Source organism: Pristis pectinata, chromosome 12 (genome assembly GCF_009764475.1).
Source record: "Pristis pectinata isolate sPriPec2 chromosome 12, sPriPec2.1.pri, whole genome shotgun sequence".
Taxonomy (NCBI): Eukaryota; Metazoa; Chordata; class Chondrichthyes; order Rhinopristiformes; family Pristidae; genus Pristis; species Pristis pectinata.
In genome coordinates, this window is record NC_067416.1 from 52116776 (window position 1) to 52135127 (window position 18352).

The 18352-nt window shown below is 48.1% G+C and overlaps 1 protein-coding gene and 1 pseudogene across 1 annotated transcript in view; both read left to right on the forward strand.

Annotated features, from left to right (window-relative positions):
- LOC127576413 (zinc finger protein 850-like) overlaps window positions 1–18352 on the forward strand; it is a 38996-nt pseudogene that overhangs the window by 4850 nt on the left and 15794 nt on the right.
- Window positions 1–18352, forward strand: part of LOC127576580 (zinc finger protein 239-like) — a 450145-nt gene that overhangs the window by 4815 nt on the left and 426978 nt on the right. The gene's annotated exons all lie outside the window — the stretch shown is intronic.

An 18352-nucleotide genomic window follows, 5' to 3' on the forward strand; every position in this document is an offset into this window, starting at 1 on the left:
GCTGAAATACTGTCCTGTACCTATTGATGACTTTTGTAAATTTCTTTTACAGGATCCAACAAGCAGATGATTTGTTTATGGGAATCTCAAACACAACATCAGCGAATTCACACTGGGGAGAGGCCGTTCACCTGCTCTGAGTGTGGGAAGGGATTCACTTGGTCATTCCAGTTGCTGGTGCACTGGCGTGTTCATGGTGGAGAGTGGCCGTTCTCCTGCTCAACGTCTGGTAAGCACTGCTGATGCACCAGAGAGTTCACACTGGGGAGAGGCTGTTTCTCTGCTCGACGTTTGGGAAAGGATTCACTCAGTTATCCAGCCTGATGACACACCAGCGAGTTCACACCGGGGAGAGGCCGTTCTCCTGCTCAATGTGTGGGAAAGGATTCACTCAGTTATCCAGACTGAAGACACACCAGCGAGTTCACACTGGGGAGAAGCCGTTCACCTGCTCCAAGTGCAGGAAGGGATTCATTCAGTCGTCCCACTTGCTGAGGCACCAGAGAGTTCACACCGGGGAGAGGCCGTTCATCTGCTCGACGTGTGGGAAAGGATTCACTGAGTTATCCAGCCTGATGACGCACCAGCAAGTTCGCACTGGGGAGAGGCCGTTCTCCTGCTCAACGTGTGGGAAAGGATTCACTGAGTCATCTGGCCTGAGAACACACCAGCGAGTTCACACCAGGGAGCGGCCGTTCACCTGCTCAACATGTGGGAAAGGTTTCACTCAATTATCCAGACTGAAGACACACCAGCGAGTTCACACTGGGGAGAAGCCGTACACCTGCTCCGAGTGTGGGAAGGGATTCATTCAGTCGTCCCTCTTGCTGAGGCACCAGAGAGTTCACACTGGGGAGAAGCCGTTCATCTGCTCGACGTGCGGGAATGGATTCACTCAGTCGTCTCAGCTGAAGTTACACCAGCGGGTTCACACCGTCGAGAAGCGATACACCTGCTCCGAGTGCGGGAAGGGATTCATTCATTCATCCCATTTGTTGATACACCAGAGAGTTCACAATGGGGAGAAGCCGTACACCTGCTCCGAGTGTGGGAAAGGATTCACTCAGTTGTCCACCCTGATGACACACGAACAAGTTCACACTGGGGAGAGGCCGTTCATCTGCTCGACGTGCGGGAAGGGATTCTGTCGGCCATCCTACTTGATGACACACCAGCGAGTTCACACTGGGGAGAGGCCCTTTGCCTGCTCTACATGTGGGAAGGGATACACTACGTCATCCAGTCTGGTGAGGCACCAGCAGGCTCACACTGCGGAGAGACCGTTCACCTGCTCAACATGTGGGGAAGGATTCATTCAGTTATCCAGCCTGACAACACACCAGCGAGTCCACACTGGGAAGAGGCCATACACCTGCTCCGAGTGCGGGAAGGGATTCACTCAGTCGTCCCATTTGCTGACACACCAGAGAGTTCACACCGGGGAAAGGCCATTCATCTGCTCTGAGTGCGGGAAAGGATTCAGTGATTCGTCCCATTTGCTGAGACACCAGCGAGTTCACACCGGGGAGAAGCCGTATACCTGCTCAGAGTGTGGGAAGGCATTCAATCAGTTATCCAACCTGTTGACGCACCAGCGAATTCACACTGCGGAGAAAGATTAAACATGCTGTATGCTCAATATACAACCATCACTGCTACTGAAATCGAGCGCTATTTCACAAGTGTTGCAGGTGTTCACGGGGGTCGGATTCTGTCGACACTGCTGATCTCACCCAGGATTGAACCCTGGTCATTGGGCACAGTTGATTTGTAATCTCTTTAACTGAGATAGAGTTCAATGTTCTGGATCTCTGATTAAAATAAAGCAGTTCTGTTTGAAACACTTTAATTAAGGCCCTTCCTGTCTCTGCAATGCACACAGTGAGCAGTAGATTTTGAGGCCATTCAGCCCATCTGGTGCCTTCCGGAGTTTCTGTTCCGCACCAGCCTCCTCCCATCTCACCCAGTATGAATATTCAGAGGAATAGAGAGATGCAGCACAGAAATGGGCCCTTTGACTCACTGAGTCTGCACTGATAAGGGGAGAGAAACAAATAGAGGAGTGGATGGAGCCAGAGGTGGAGACAGAGGCTGAAAGGTGGGAATTGCAGACACAAGATGTTCAATTGGTTTATTTACCGAGGTACAGTGAAAAACTTTTTCTGCATTGGTCTTGGTTTATTATTGTCCCTTGTACCAAGGTACAGTGAAAAACTTGCCTTGCATACCGATCGTACGGGTCAATTCATGACACAGTGCAGTTACATTGAGTTAGTACAGAGTGCATTGAGGTAGTACAGGTAAAAACAATTACAGTGCAGACTAAAGTGTGACAGCTACAGAGAAAGTGCAGTGCAATAAGTTGCAAGGTCACAACAAGGTAGATCGTGAGGTCAGAGTCCATCTCATCGTATAAGGGAACCGTTCAATAGTCTTATCACAGTGGGGTAGAAGCTGTCCTTGAGCCTGGTGGTACATGCCCTCAGGCTCCTGTATCTTCTACCTGATGGGAGAGGAGAGAAGCAAGAATGACCCAGGTGGGTGGGGTCTTTGATTATGCCGGCTGCTTCACCAAGGCAGCGAGAGGAGTCCAAGGAGGGGAGGCTGGTGTCTGTGATGCGCTGGGCTGTGTCCACAACTCTCTGCAGTTTCTTGCGGTCCTGGGCAGAGCAGTTGCCGTACCAAGCCGTGATGTCCATACAGATCATTTCACCGCATTGAGGTAGTACAAGGGAAAAGCAGTAACAGAACACAGAATATGGTTCTCCAGTTACAAGGTAAGTGCAGTGCAGGCAGACAATAAGGTTCAGGGGTCTCAACGATGCTGGAATCTGAGGACAAGGTGGGTAAATGGAACCAGTTGTGGGAGGGGAACAAAACTGGATGACAAGGGGACTCGGGAGGGTGGGGCACGGGGGATGGGAGTTGGTGTTGGGGAAAGGGGGGATGAGAGTGGAAGTCCAGAAATTGGAGTGTTTCAGGTCTCTGTCACCCACAGCACAGAGGGAGCATTGTTTCCTGCAAAAGGCAGCCGTCTCAGGTGCCCTGAAGGCCTCACCTTGAGGACAGGCGTGGTCGGGACAAGACAAGACAAGATTTCTTTATTAGTCACATGTGCATTGAAACACACAGTGAAATGCATCTTTTTGCGTAGAGTGTTCTGGGGGCAGCCCACAAGTGTCACCACACTTCTGGTGCTAACACAGCACGCCCACAACTTCCTAACCTGTACGTCTTTGGAATGTTGGAGGAAACCGGAGAACCCGGAGGAAACCCACACAGACACGGGGAGAATGTACAAACTCCTTACGGACAGTGGCCGGAATTGAACCCAGGTTGCTGGCACTGTAACAGCGTTACACTAACCACTACGCAACCGTGCCTGCCCTTAGGAATAGTAAAGGGGAAAAATCACTGGTGGGAGTTGTCTCTCGGCCACCAAATAATAACATTCCAGTGGCACAGGCAATAGACCAAGATATAGATGTAGCAGAGGATGCAGAGAGTCTGCAGAGAGATATCGATAGGTTAAGTGAGTGGGCAAGGGTCTGGCAGATGGAGTACACTGTTGGTAAATGCGAGGTCATCCACTTCAGAAGGAAAAATAGATCAATTACTTAAATGGTGAAAGATTGCAGCCTGCTGTCGTTGTGTAGAGGGACTCGGGAGTGCTTGTGCATGAATCGCAAAAGGTTGGTTTGCTGCGCAGAAACTGAGAGAAAGGGACGGTGTCCTCACGAAAGAGATGGGGTGGGAGTGGGTGGGGTCAATAGCTTTATATCGAATGTCAGTGGATAATTTGTCTGCTGAGATGGGGACAGAATCCAGGAAAGGGAGAGAGGTGCCGGAAATGGCCCAAGTCTATTTGTGCTTGGGGTGGAAGGTGATAACATTGATGAGTTCTGCAGGAGTCGGCATCAGTGCAGTCATTGACGCAATGTAGTGATGCCTGGCCAGCTGAGTTCCTCCAGCAGTTTGCCTTTCGCTGGGGGAACTCAGCGAGTCAGGCAAAGGGGTGGTCTCCTCGTTGGGTCAAGACCCTGCATCAGGACTGAGAGTGTAGCGGGCAGGCGCGGTAGTGTAGCGGTTGGCATAACGCTATTATAGTGCTGGCGGCACGGGTACAATTCCCGCTGCTGTCTGTAAGGAGTTTGTGCGTTCTCCCCGTGGACTGGGGTGGAGAGTTACAGTCTAAGTATTGCATGCCTGACTCTGTGTGTGTGTGTGTGTGTGTGTGCGCGTGTGTGTGCGTGTGCGTGTGCGTGTGCGTGTGCGTGCGTGTGCGTGTGTGAATAAACTGCCTTTTCCACCAGGATTAAAAATGTGTCGTTTTGTTTCCCTCGAAAGTACGAGGCACCAGGGTAAAACACACTGAAAGGGATATTAGTCCAAGTGTTCGGAAAGAGTAGGAGCAAGATTTCACCTGTCACCCACCAGCTTCTGTCTCTAACGTCCACCCTTCCCAACCTGCCCCCATCTGCCCCTCATCTCCCACTTCACCTCAGTTCCATCGAGCACCTACCAGCCCCGCCTCACCCCCTCCTCCCTCTCACCTCTTTGTACTGCCCATCTTCCCTCCAAGATGAGTTCATTAGTTACACGTACATCGAGACACACAGTGAAATGCATTTTTTTTGCATAGTGTTCTGGGGGGGCAGCCGGCAAGTGTTGCCACGCTTCCTGTGCCAACATAGCACGCCCCCAACTTCCTAACCCGGACGTCTTTGGAATGTGGGAGGAAAACGGAGCACCCGGAGGAAACCCACACAGACACACGGGGAGAATGTACAAATTCCTTACAGACAGTGGCCGGATTTGAACCCGTGTCGCTGGCGCTGTAAAGTGTTACACTAACCGCTACACTGCCGTGCCTGGCCTAAGTTTTATGGGTGCTCGCTAACAATGTTTGGTCCTGATTTAACTTCTCCCTGCATCGTACACTTCAAAGTATTTCTCCCAGGGTCTGCTGAAGTGCCTCACTTAAGTTGGCGAATGTTATCCGGGCAAGGATGTGAAGCTGAAGGCAGAAGTGTTTGTAACCTTGCACGTTGATGCTGGTCCTGGTAGCTCTTAAGTGAGGTTGCGATGCAATATTCTCCTTCCCCCAACACCCCCTGTACCTGATATGAGTGATATCGGTGATCTGGCTTCAGGCGTCTGTAGTGAAGTTAAGGCAGTATCTGTTCTGAAACCGCACAAGGCATGTTCAGTCCTGTAGTGAGAGTTCAATACTATAATTCCAAGCAAACTCGTCACCAAACTCCAAGACCTGGGACTCAACACCACCCTCTGCAGCTGGATCCTAGACTTTCTGACCAACAGGCTGCAATCAGTGAGGATAGGCAACAACACCTCCAGCACAATTATTCTCAGCACTGGTGCCCCATAGGGCTGCATCCTCAGCCCCCGACTCTACTCCCTGTACACTCACGGCTGTGTGGACAGATTCAGCTCTATCTCCATTTACAAGTATGCAGATGATACCACCGTTGTAGGCCGTATCTCAAACAATGATGAGTCGGAGTACAGGAAGGAGATAGAGAGCCCAGTGACATGGTGTCATGACAACAACCTTTCCCTCAATGTCAGCAAAACAAAAGAGCTGGTCATTGACTTCAGGAAAGGGGGCTGTGTACATGCACCTGTCTACATCAATGGTGTTGAGGTAGAGAGGGTTGAGAGCTTCATGTTCCTCAGAGTGAACATCACCAATAGCCTATCCTGGTCCAACCACGTAGACGCCACGGCCAAGAATGTTTACCAGCGCACCTACTTCCTCAGGAGGCTAAAGAAATTTGGCACGTCCCCTTTGACCCTCACCAATTTTTATCGATGCACCATAGAAAGCATCCTATCTGGATGCATCACAGCTTGGTACAGCAACTGCTCTGCCCAGGACCACAAGAAACTGCAGAGAGTTGTGGACACAGCCCAGTGCGTCACAGAAACCAGCCTCCCCTCCATGGACTCTTGTCTACACTTCCAGCTGCCTTGGTAAAGCAGCTGACATAATCAAAGACCCCACCTAACCTGGACATTCTCTCTTCTCCCTCTCCCATCGGGCAGAAGATACAAAAGCCTGAAAGCACGTACCACCAGGCTCAAGGACAGCTTCTATCCTGCTGTTATAAGACTATTGAATGTTTCCCTCGTACCACACAGGTCGATAGTGTTAAGAAGGCGTATGATGGAGTGTTGGCCTTCATTAGTCGGGGTATTGAGTTCAAGAGCCGCGAGGTGATGTTGGAGCTCTATAGAACTCTGGTGAGACCACACTTAGAGTATTGTGTTCAGTTCTGGTTGCCTCATTATAGAAAGGATGTGGAAGCTTTAGAGAGGGTGCAGAGGAGAATATCTGGGTGTTGCCTGGATTGGAGGGCATGTCTTATGAGGATAGGTTGAGCGAGCTGAGGCTTTTCTCTTTGGAGAGGAGGAGGATGAGAGGTGACTTGATAGAGGTGTACAAGATGATAAGAGGCATAGATCGAGTGGACACTCAGAGACTTTTCCCCAGTGCGACAATGGCTAACGCGAGGGGATATGATTTTAAGGTGATTGGAGGAAGGTAGAAGGGGGATGTCAGGGGTAAGTTTTTTACACCGAGAGTGGTGGCTGCGTGGAACACACTGCCGGCAGAGGTTGTGGGAGCAGATACATGAAGAACATTTGGGAGCAGATACATGAGGATCATTTGAGAGCCTCTTAGATAGACACATGAATGATAGAGAAATGGGGGTCTCTGTGGGAGGGAAGGGTCAGGTCGATCTTAGAACAGGATAAAATGTCGGCACAACATAGTGGGCCGAAGGGCCTGTACTGTGCTGTAGTGTTCGATGTTCTATGGGTCACCAATCGGGCACACTTGCCTTCATCGGTCGGGGACGGGGCACGAAAGTCAGGAAGTGGTGTTGCAGCCGTGTAAACCCTCAGCGGGCTCACACAACCGCACGTTGTGGAGCAGGCAGATCAAACCGGAGTCCTGCAGCACAGGGGCCGGGCGTGGCGGCTGGGGCAGGGCATTCAAAGGGACGCGGAGGGGAGGGGGAGTTGGGGGGATGAGGCCGGGGATTTACCTGAGGAGTCGGTGGGCAGGGAAAGCAGTCCAGGGCTGATCGGAGGCGATGAGCTCGGGGGCAACAGAGAGTGACGGCCTGAAGGAGCCAAAGATTATCAGAGGTGCGGAGACTCTCAGGGTCACTGCCCGCGTCCAGAGCCCACAGTCCAGGCTTCTCGTCTTTGCTGCTTGTGCATCAACTCTCTTCCCCTTCACACGGATCTCCAGAGAACACGGCTTGCTGCAAGAGTCGAGTTTACCTTGATTGGCAGCGAACTTTGTCCGGCCGATATTGAAATCACAAGGGTTTTGGAAAAGCTGGTGAGTAAACCATCGGCCCCTGACACCGTGACCCACTCTCTCTCCCCGTGAGGTACTGGGGACGGACTGAGTGTTATCGATCGGTCCCTGACACCGTCACCCACTCTCAGTTCCCCTCTGTGTGTGTCCCTCTCTCTCTCGCTCTGTCTCTCTCTCTGTGTCACTCTGTCTGTCTGTCTGTCTGTCTGTCTCTCTTCCCCCTCCCCGTACCTCCAGATACCCGAGATGTGTTGGTCTTGAAGCTGAGATGTGACCAGTCCAATAGTAAAGGGTAAATATTTCTGCTCCCCTCCCCCTCCTCCCTGCTCCTTCCTTCCCCACCCACAGATTAAATCCCTGCTCTCCTCCATCCAGGGAAACAGTGTCCCCAACGTCAACGTCAACCCACAACGGAAGAGAGGTGTGTGAGTGGGAGCCGCTCTCGGTGGGACTGTGGGGACCCTCTACACCCTGCGTCACTGCTTCACAGTGACACACACACACACACACACACACACACACACACACACACACACACACACACACACACACACACTGTACCCCGGCGTTACACAGCGACAGACCTGTGCTGAGCGACAGGTGACACTAAATGTGCAGCAAACAGCAACTTGAAAATAAACAGCAAACAAATAAAGTTTAAATCATGTCCGATTTATCTGCAGCCTGAGTGCAAACACCCGCAGAGTCATTTACCAAGGCTTCGTCTGTCCAGAGATCATCTGCACGATATATTGTGGTCCTCCCGACATCAGCAGGAGCGCACATTCACAGCGAAATCACGGGGCGGTTATGGAGCGCGGGTGGATGTGGAGGGTAACGGGAGAGAACGGGAAACCGAATCCACAGCAGGACTGACAGACTCACCGAGAATGTAAACACTGCCGCAGACCCCCTGTAGATATTAACACCCCGGGGACCCCTGAAAACATTAACACGCTCCCCGGGGACCCCCTGTGAACATTAACACACTCCCCGGGGACCCCCTGTGTTGCTCTCTGACTCTGTGGAGCACACACTGGCAGCACCCAGTGTGTGGGACCAGGTTGGCGCGGCTGCAGGTGAAGCTGCGCCTCAGCTGGGAGGCTGTTCGGGCCCCGGGACGGTGGGGAGGGAGGAGCTGCAGGGACAAGGGCTGCACCTCCTGCGGCTGCAGGCGGCAGCGCCGGGAATGAGGTGGAACCACTGGCAGATGTGACGCGATCCTGGCCCTCACCAAGATGGCGGGCCCGACTCTGCCCCTCATCAATATGGCGGGTCATATTCTGCTCCTCACCACAATTCAGGCCGTGCACCCTCAAAGTAGAATGACGTCAGGTCTCCCGAGGGCAGCCAATCGTAAAGGCCACCGAGCGCCTGCGCATTCTTGCTCCTGGCCCGGGGGGTGGTGGTGGTGGTGGTGATGGCGGGCGAGGGGGAGGTGGAAGGGGTGTAGGGGTGGGGGTGGAGGGGACATCGCCAGTTCGAGAGCGAAGCTATTTAAAAGCGCTGTTCAGGTTGGTTCGCATGGCAGCCGAATTTACCCAAGAGCCACCGCGGCCGAGAAAGAGCTCTGGCTGCAGCGAGCGAGCCCACAGCGCAGGCGCGCAATGGAGGTGACGTCATTTGCGCGGCACATTGGACCAGGAAGTGTTGTGGGTGTCGGCAGCTGGCAGGAGGGGACCGCTGAAGCGCGGGTTTCATCGAGTCCGAGCAAAAGGAACCTGCAGAGAGGTTTGGGTGCGGGAGGGGGGAGGGATAGTTGCGGGGGAGGGATAGATGTAGGGAGGGAGGGAAAGATGTAGGGAGAGGGGAAAAGGAGCATCTCTGATTGGCTTCACTGAGGCAACCCCAGCCTTGCTCTGTTTTATCGACCTTTCTGGTTAATAGACTAACACAGGCAGTTGGAGACAAGGCAATGTTCACGCTGTGAAATGTGGGCAGAACTGTTGCCGAGGCCTGTGGTTCCAGCAACAGCTGCAGCATGTGTTTCACAGTTAATGAAATATCTCTTTGTGTTTGATTTCTCTCTCTCTACCTGCCCTCATTCATCTCAATCACTGACAGGTTTGTAAACTAAGGGTGAGGTCGGTGTTGCTGAGGCATTCTCAATCGCAAATGTTCTCTTTGTCCTGTTTTTAAAGAGAAATTGCAGATGTCAGAATCTGAAGTAAAACCAGAAACTGCTGGACAATTCAGCAGGTCAGGCAGCCTCTGTGGAAGGGGAAATAGAGTTAATGTTTTAGTTTGGAAACTGACCTTTTATCTGATTGATTGTTTGAAAAATTATACCTTCTTGAGCAGAGTTAGCATAGCCTTATGAATGAGAAATTTACTAGTGAACATTTAAAAGTGAGACAAGAGGAATTTCTTCTCTCAGAAGCTTGAGTCTTTGCAACATCTTGCTACAGAGAACTGTGTGGCAGAGTCCTTGGGTATATTTCAGGTTTGGATAGATTCCTAATCAGTAGGGGAATCAAGGGTTATGGGGACAGGGCAGGAAAGTCAGCCATGATCGTGCTGAATGGCACAGGCTTGAGACGCTGAATGTTCTGCTTTTGTTCCCACTTCCTGTGGGTTTAATGGTGTATTTATCCCTTCCCCATCTTTTCTGCAATTTAAAACTTGTTTTCTCACTTTCTCGGTTCTGACAAAGGGTTTCCAACCTGAGACATTATTTGTTTCTCTTCCCACAGATTCCGCTGCTCAGAGTGTGGGAAGGGCTTTGCTCGGTCATCCCACTTGCAGGCACACCAGCGAGTTCACACTGGGGAGAGGCCGTTCTCCTGCTCAACGTGTGGGAAGGGATTCACTGAGTTATCCCACCTGATGATGCACCAGCGAGTTCACACTGGGGAGAGGCCGTATACCTGCTCCGAGTGTGGGAAGGGATTCACTCATTCATCCAATTTGCCGATACACCAGAGAGTTCACACTGGGGAGAAGCCGTTCATCTGCTCAACGTGTGGGAAAGCATTCAATCAGTTATCCAACCTGATGATGCACCAGCGAGTTCACACTGGGGAGAGGCCGTTCTGCTGCTCAACGTGTGGGGAAAGGATTTACTCAGTTATCCCACCTTACAAGGCACAAGTGAGTGCACACTGGGGAGAAGCCGTACACCTGCTCACAGTGCGGGAAGGGATTCACTCGGTCATCCCATTTGCTGAGACACCAGCAGGTTTACACTGGGGAGGGGCCATTCAACTGCTTGACGTGCGGGAAGGGATTCACTCGGTCGTCTGAGCTGCAGATACACCAACGGGTTCACACCGGGGAGAGGCCGTACACCTGCTCCGAGTGCAGGAAGGGATTCACTCGGTCGTCTGAGCTGCTGATACACCAGAGTGTTCACACCGGGGAGAGGCCGTGCATCTGCTCGATGTGCGGGAAGGGATTCAGTCGGTCGTCTCAGCTGCTGATACATCAGCGAGTTCACACTCTGGAGAAGCCATACACCTGCTCCGAGTGCGGGAAGGGATTCACTCAGTCGTCCCATTTGCTGAGGCACCAGATAGTTCACACTGGGGAGAGGCCATTCTCTTGCTCAACGTGTGGGAAAGTATTCACTCGGTTATACAGCCCGATGAGGCACAAGTGAGTTCACACCAGGGAGAGGCCATACACCTGCTCCGAGTGTGGGAAGGGATTCACTGATTCATCCAATTTTTTGAGACACCAGCGAGTTCACACTGGGGAGAAGCCATTCACCTGCTCTGAGTGCAGGAAGGCATTCCTTTGGTCATCTGACCTGCTGAAACACCAGTGAATTCAAACTGCGGAGAAAGATTAAGCATGCTGTATGCTCAATTTCCAACCATCACGGCAACTGAAATCTCGCACAAATTCACAAGTGTTGCAGGTGTTCACGGGGGTCGGATTCTCTTGACGCTGCTGATCTCGCCCAGGATTGAACCCTGATCATAGGGCACAGTTGATTTTCTTTTGTAATCTCTTTCACTGAGTTAGAGTTCAATGTTCTGGATCTGTGATGAAAATAAAGCAGTTCTGTTTGAAACACTTTATCTGAGGCCCTTCCTGTCTCTGCAATGCACACAATGAACAGTAGAAAGAGAGGCCATTCAGCCCATCTGGTGTCTTCCAGTGTTTCTGTTCCACACCAGCCTCCTCCCATCTCACCCAGTATGAATATTCAGAGGAATAGAGAGATGCAGCACAGAAATGGGCCCTTTGACTCACTGAGTCTGCACTGATTATGCACAAGGCTTTTAGCGGCAGATTCCAGCATCTGCAGTCTTATCGTGTCTTCAACTGCCAAAGAGCCAGACTGCGCCTGCTCCCCACACGTCAGCCTGGCACAGTCCTCCGCCTGTGATGAAAAACACTGTGATGTTTGTGAGACACGATTTCCCATTCACAAAGCTGTGCTGACTATCCCTTAGAAGTCCTTGCCTATCCACACGCTGGTAGGTCCTGTCGCTCAGAATCCCCTCCATTAATTTCCTACCACTGATGTTAGGTTCACTGGCCTGTGGTTCCCTGGTTTGTCCTTGCAGCCCTTCTTAAATAAAGGCACACCCTCCAGACTTCTGGTATCTCTCCCCTGGCTAAGGAAGATGCAAATAACTCTGCCAGGGCCCATTGAATTTCTTTCCTATTCTTCCCACAAGGTCTTGGGATGCAATTGTTTAGGCCCTGGAGATTTGTCCACCCTAATATTCTTTCAGACTGCCATCACCTCGTCTTTCGTAATGACAATATGTCCCAAGAGTTCACGACTCGTATCCCTTAATTCCTTAGCTTGCAGGACCTTCTCTGTGTAAATATAGATGAGAAATATTCATTTAAGATCTTGCCCCTCTTTTGTGGTTCCACACACAAACGACAGCATTGGTGCCTAAAGGGACCTATTCTCCCCCTAGTTACCATATATTGGGCTTCCCCTTTTATCGTCTTCAGTCCTGAAGAAGGGTCCTGAGCCCAAAATGTTGACCGCCTGCTTTTCTCCACGGATGCTGCCTGGCCTGCTGAGTTCCTCCAGCATCATCGTGTTTTTCATCCAGATTCCAGCATCTGCCGTCCTCCAATGTTACAGGTAGATGATCAACAGCAGAAGTGACCAGTTCTGGTACAAACAGAGGGATTGAGTTACCGAGCATTGAGTATCTTTTTCGATATCTTTATTAATTTCAAAACAATGTACAAAGTGCATGTAACCAAGTGAAAAAAAGGGAACAAAATGTTACATGATAGATTGTGTTGAATCACACTAGAAATCACAATGCTTCATATCAGTAAACAAGAAAGAGAACAATATTGATTTGAAGTTGGAAAAATTTTATTACATAAAAAAAATCTAACCCCACTGCCAAATCCTAAAGACATAGTAATATTAGCCAATATCTGTAGTTTCAGCACAAAATCAATGGTTTTGGAAGTAGTTCAAAAGAGGTCCCCGTGATATTTGAAAGCTCAGAATAGATCCAGAAACAGAGCAACAGACCTTCTCTAAATTTAGATATGGCATAACATCCTGTAACCACTGACCATGAGTGGGGGCGTAGTTTCCTCCCATTTAAGCAATACAGCCCTCCTGGCTGTAAGATAAATGAAGGCCAATATGTGTAAGTCCAAAGTTTCCAGAATTATACCTTTTTCTCCAACAATCACGAATAATGCAGTTAAAGGATTTGGCTTAAAATTTATTTTAAAAAGCATAGAAAAAGTTTGAAATACCTCTATCCAGAATTTTTCCAGACTCGGACATAACCAAAACATATGAATTAAAGAATCCTCTCCATTATTGCATTTGTCACAATAAGGAGATATATCCGAATAGAAACGCAATAACTTGTCTTTGGACAAGTGAACTCTCTGGACCACTTTAAATTGAAGGAGGGAGTGACGTACACATAATGATGAAGTATTAACCAGTTTAAAAATTTGATTCCAAGTTTCCTCAGAAATTGAAATCTGCAGATCACGTTCCCAAGCATTTTAAATTTTGTCTAAAGGGACCTTATTCATTCCTGATAACCTACCATAAATCTTAGATATTGAAGCATCATAAAAAGGCTTCATATTAAAAATTACATCTATTAAGTTCCGATCAGGACTTATAGGGAAGGTATGTACTGGAGATCGGAGAAAATCTCTAATTTGCAAATATTGAAAAAAGTGAGTTTTTGGCAAATTATATTTCGTTGACAATTGTTCAAACATTAAGAAATTTCCTCCAACAAACAGATCCTGAAAACAAGTAATACCCAATCTTTCCCATTCTTTAAAAACTATGTCAGTCATAGAAGGTTTAAAGAAAAAGTTAGCAAAAATAGGACAAAGAAATCTCAATAAACCGTAGTATTTTCTAAATTGTAACCAAATCCTCAAAGCATGTTTAACTACCAAATTATCAATTAGTTTATTTATTGATAAAGGAAGTGAAGAGCCAAGCAAAGAAATAATAGAAAGTTTTTTTAACAGAATTAGCTTCCAAAGAAACTCACAGTGGACAGGCCTCATGATTAATGTAATGTAACCAAGAAGTAAGATTTCCTATATCGACTGCCCAGTAATAAAACCTAAAGTTGGGTGAGGCAAAGCCTCCATAGTTTTTAGCTTTCTGAAAATGAACTTTATTTAATCTAGGCTGTTTATTTCCCCATATGTAAGAAGAGATAATTGAGTCAAGAGAATCAAAAAAAGACTTAGGAATAAAAACCAGGTAAAGCCTGAAATAGATACATAAATTTAGGTAAAATATTCATTTTAATAGAATTAATGTGGCCAATCAGCGATATAGAGAGGGGTGACCAATTTGGTAAGACCCTTTTCACATAATTCAGTAAAGCAAGAAAGTTCTCTTTAAATAAATGTTTATAATTTTTAGTAATAGTTACACCCAAATAGGTAAAATGATTTCTTACAGTTTTAAAAGGAAGGTTAATGTCGAATGGCATCAGATTGTTCGAAGGGAAAAGTTTGCTCTTGTGTAAATTCAGTTTATATCCTGAAAACTGGCGAAAACGGGAAAGTAAAGAAAGCAGAGAAGGTAACGAAGTCTCAACGTGAGAAATGAAGAGCAGTAAATCATCAGCAAAGAGCGAAACTTTATGGGTGGTACCTCTCCTAAAGATACCGGCAGTCTCTGTAGATTCTCGAAAAGCGATAGCTGAAGGTTCTGGAACCAGGTAAAATAGCAAAGGGCTCAAAGGGCATCCCTGTCTGGTTCCACATTGAAGTTTGAAAGGTTCAGAAAGTTGAAAGTTAGTAAGAACATGGGCAGAAGGCGATAAATAAAGTAATTTAATCCATTGAATGAAATCGGGCCCAGAGTTAAATTTCTCTAAGTTTTCAAATAGGTAACTCCATTCAACCTGATCAAACGCCTTCTCGGCATCTAGAGATATCACACATTCCGATATTTCCTTGAGGGAGAATAAATAATATTCAATAAACGACGAATATTAAAATGGGAATAACGGTTTTTCATAAACCCTGTCTGATCATCGGATATAATTGACGGTAAAATATTTTCTAATCTACAAGCCAAAACTTTAGATAAAATTTTAACATCAACATTCAGCAAAGAATTTGGTCTGTACGAAGAACATTGTGTTGGGTTTTTATTCTTCGTAAGAATAAGTGAAATGGAGGCTTCATAAAAGGATTGTTGTAACCGTCCCAATTTGAAAGAATCCGAAAAAACAAAACTTAAGTAAGGTATAAGCAATGAGGAGAAAGCCTTATAGAATTCTCCCAGAAATCCATCAGGACCCGGAGTCTTTCCAGAGTGCATTAACCGTATAACCTCGGCGATTTCCTCATGCGTAATAAATTTATCCAATTGTTTTCAGTTAGCAGCAGAGAGTGTAGACATCTGAATTGTTCGAAAAAGTTGTTCATTACAGTATCATCTTTAGGAGAATCAGAAGTATAAAGTTACTGATGTTTGGCGTTTTTTACATCCAGAAGACAGGGAATATTCATTTTTTTCTCATGTTCATCACACATATTCCAGGATTGATTTTTTTTTATTGACAGTCAAATGATTTCGTCAATCAGATCCTGTGAATAGAAAGAGATTGCTCTTTCAGACCATGCTCCTGTGTTTTTATCTTTAAATCTCCCCGGACTCCCTCAAATAAATAGATCATGGCGTTTTAACCTAACTTTGCTATCTGATAAAGACTTTTTAAAATTTTTGGAGAAACAAATCCCTTTCATTTTTAAAGAGAATACCCCAGGGGAGGCTTCTAGTCTTAGTATATGGGATACTTTTAAAGCCTTTACTAGAGGACAAATTATTCCTTACACGGCAAGCGTTAAGAAAAAAGCTGACACAGAGAGGATTGATTTAGCCAATCAATTGCAACTTCTAGACCAAAAGTATGCCTAGGATCCAGATCCCACTTTATATAATAGGTGAGTTGAAATTAAAACCAAATATGATCTCCTTTTAACATATCCAATTGCAAATCAACTCTTAAAAGAAAAAACTCAATTTTATATCCATGAAGATAAAACAGGTAAATTATTGGCCAATCAATTAAAAACCTCTGCAGCTGGACAGCAAGTTAAGGAAGTTCGCAGAGCCAATGGAAAAAGGACAATGGATCATTGAGAAATAAATGATACTTTTAGAGAATTTTATTCCAAACTTTATAGTTCTGATCCTCCTAAAGATGATACTGTAATGCACAACTTTTTTGACCAATTAAATATTTCTGCACTCTCAATTCTCTGCCTCAGTCTCTCACCCCCTTCCCCACCAAGTTGCTCTTTCAAACCATCAGTCAGGGTTTCATCAATGATCCTGATATCACTGTCTGTGGCTTGGCTTCGAATTTTGTCGTCCTTTGTTTAATGGTATTCTGTTTAAAAGATTTTAAAGATATGATCTTAGAGACCCAAATAAATACATTATTTGTCTTATCTCCCTCCCAGCAATTAATTTCAAACCAAACTCGTTAATTTGGTAATCGTTTACAACTAAGGAAAATAGTTCCTTGTTGTCAGCTCTTTGAGTCTGGCACGGTAGTGTAGCGGTTAGCGTAACGCTATTACAGCGCCAGCGACCCGGGTTCAACTCCGGCCACTGTCTGTACGGAGTTTGTATGTTCTCCCCGTGTGTCTGCGTGGGTTTTCTCTGGGTGCTCCGGTTTCCTCACACACTCGAAAGACATACGGGTTAGGAAGTTGTGGGTGTGCTATATTGGCGCCGGAAGCGTGGCGACACTTGTGGGCTGCCCCCAGAATACTCTACGCAAAAGATGCATTTCACTGTGTGTTTCCGTGTACATGTGACTAATGAAGAAATGTTATGTTAAACTCCTTATAATCAATGCCTGGCGGTCTGAAGAGATTCTTGATCTAAAGCAATGCATTCGTACTCCATAAGGAGAGTTTCCCCAGATACATTTCTTCGAAATTGGGCATGTTCAGAAGGTTATGGGCCAAACGCAGGCAAATGAGACTTGCTTGGATTGGGGCACCTTGGTCAGCATGGACCAGATGGGCCGAAGGGCCTGTTTCTGTGCTGTGTGACTCTGTGACATATGGAAGTGTTTGAACCGGGTACATTAACAACACTAGAAAGGCACTTGGGACGGGGACAGGGAGGAGAAAGGTTCAGAGGGATTTGGGCCAAACCGGGGTCTGAGGGAGGACGTCCAGTTTTGGCCTCAGGGGACGGGAGGGACTGGTGTTCCCCCTCCTGCTGGGATTGAATTCTCCAGTTTTAGGTCACCATTGTCCTCTGCAGCTCCCAGTTGTGAGCCATTTCAATTTCTCTCCCCATTCCCACACCGACCTGTCTGTCCTCAGCTCCCTCCACTGCCGGTGGGGGTGGGGGGAGGTGGTGGGGGGGCTAAATGCAGATGAGAGGAACAGCACCTCATTTTCCACTTGGGTCGTCTAAACCCGTGAACATTCAATTCTCCAGTTTCAGGTCACTTGTTCCCCCTCTGTCCCTATTCTGTCTCGTCCTGATCTACCCCGTTCCTCCTACCCCCACCCCCAGTCTCTCTCCCCCTGATCTACCCCATTCCTCCTCCCCCCACCCCCAGTCTCTCTCCCCCTGATCTACCCCGTTCCTCCAACCCCCAACCCCAGTCTCTCTCCCCCTGATCTACCCCGTTCCTCCTACCCCCACCCCGTCCCCTCTCACCCACTTTCCCCCTCCTCCACCCACTCCAATCTGCCCCTCACCTACACCCTCCTCCCTCCACTGTTGCCGCCTGCTCAGCCTCCCTCCGTTATTGGGCTCCCTGCCCCACCTTCCTTCCCTGTCGGATCCCGTCCGTTTCAGCCCTGTTGTTGGGTCCACCTGTCGCCTCTCTGCCTCTGTTGTTGTTTCGGTTCATTGCTCCTCATGGATGGACAGGTGGAGCGAGCTCGGGCTTTTCCCTTCGGAGAGAACGAGGGTGAGAGGTGACTGGATAGAGGTGTACGAGATGATAAGAGGCACAGATCGAGTAGACAGTCAGAGACTTTTCCCCAGGGGGACAATGGCTAACGCGAGGGGACATAACTTTAAGGTGATTGGAGGAAGGTATAAGGGGGATGTCAGGGGTAAGTTTTTTACACAGAGAGTGGTGGGTGCGTGGAACACACTGCCGGCAGAGGTTGTGGGAGCAGATACATTTGGGACATTTAAGACACTCTTGAGACAGACACATGAATGATAGAGAAATGGAGGGCGATGTGGGAGGGAAGGGTTAGATAGATCTTAGAGCAGGATAAAATGTCGGCCAACATTGTGGGCCGAAGGGCCTGTACTGTGCTGTATGTTCTATGTAGGGGAATCCAAAACTAGGGGGCAGAGCGAGAGGGGAAAGAGTTAAAAGGGACCTGAGGGGCAACTTTTTCACGCAGGGGGTGGTGAGTGTGTGGAACGAGCTGCCAGAGGAAGTGGGTGAGGAAGGTACAACAGCATCATTTAAGAAGCACTTAGACAGCTACATGGAGGAGCGGGGCTTAGAGGGATATTGGCTGAACGCAGGAAATGAACAATGTTGTGGAACCACAAGAGAGGGGTGA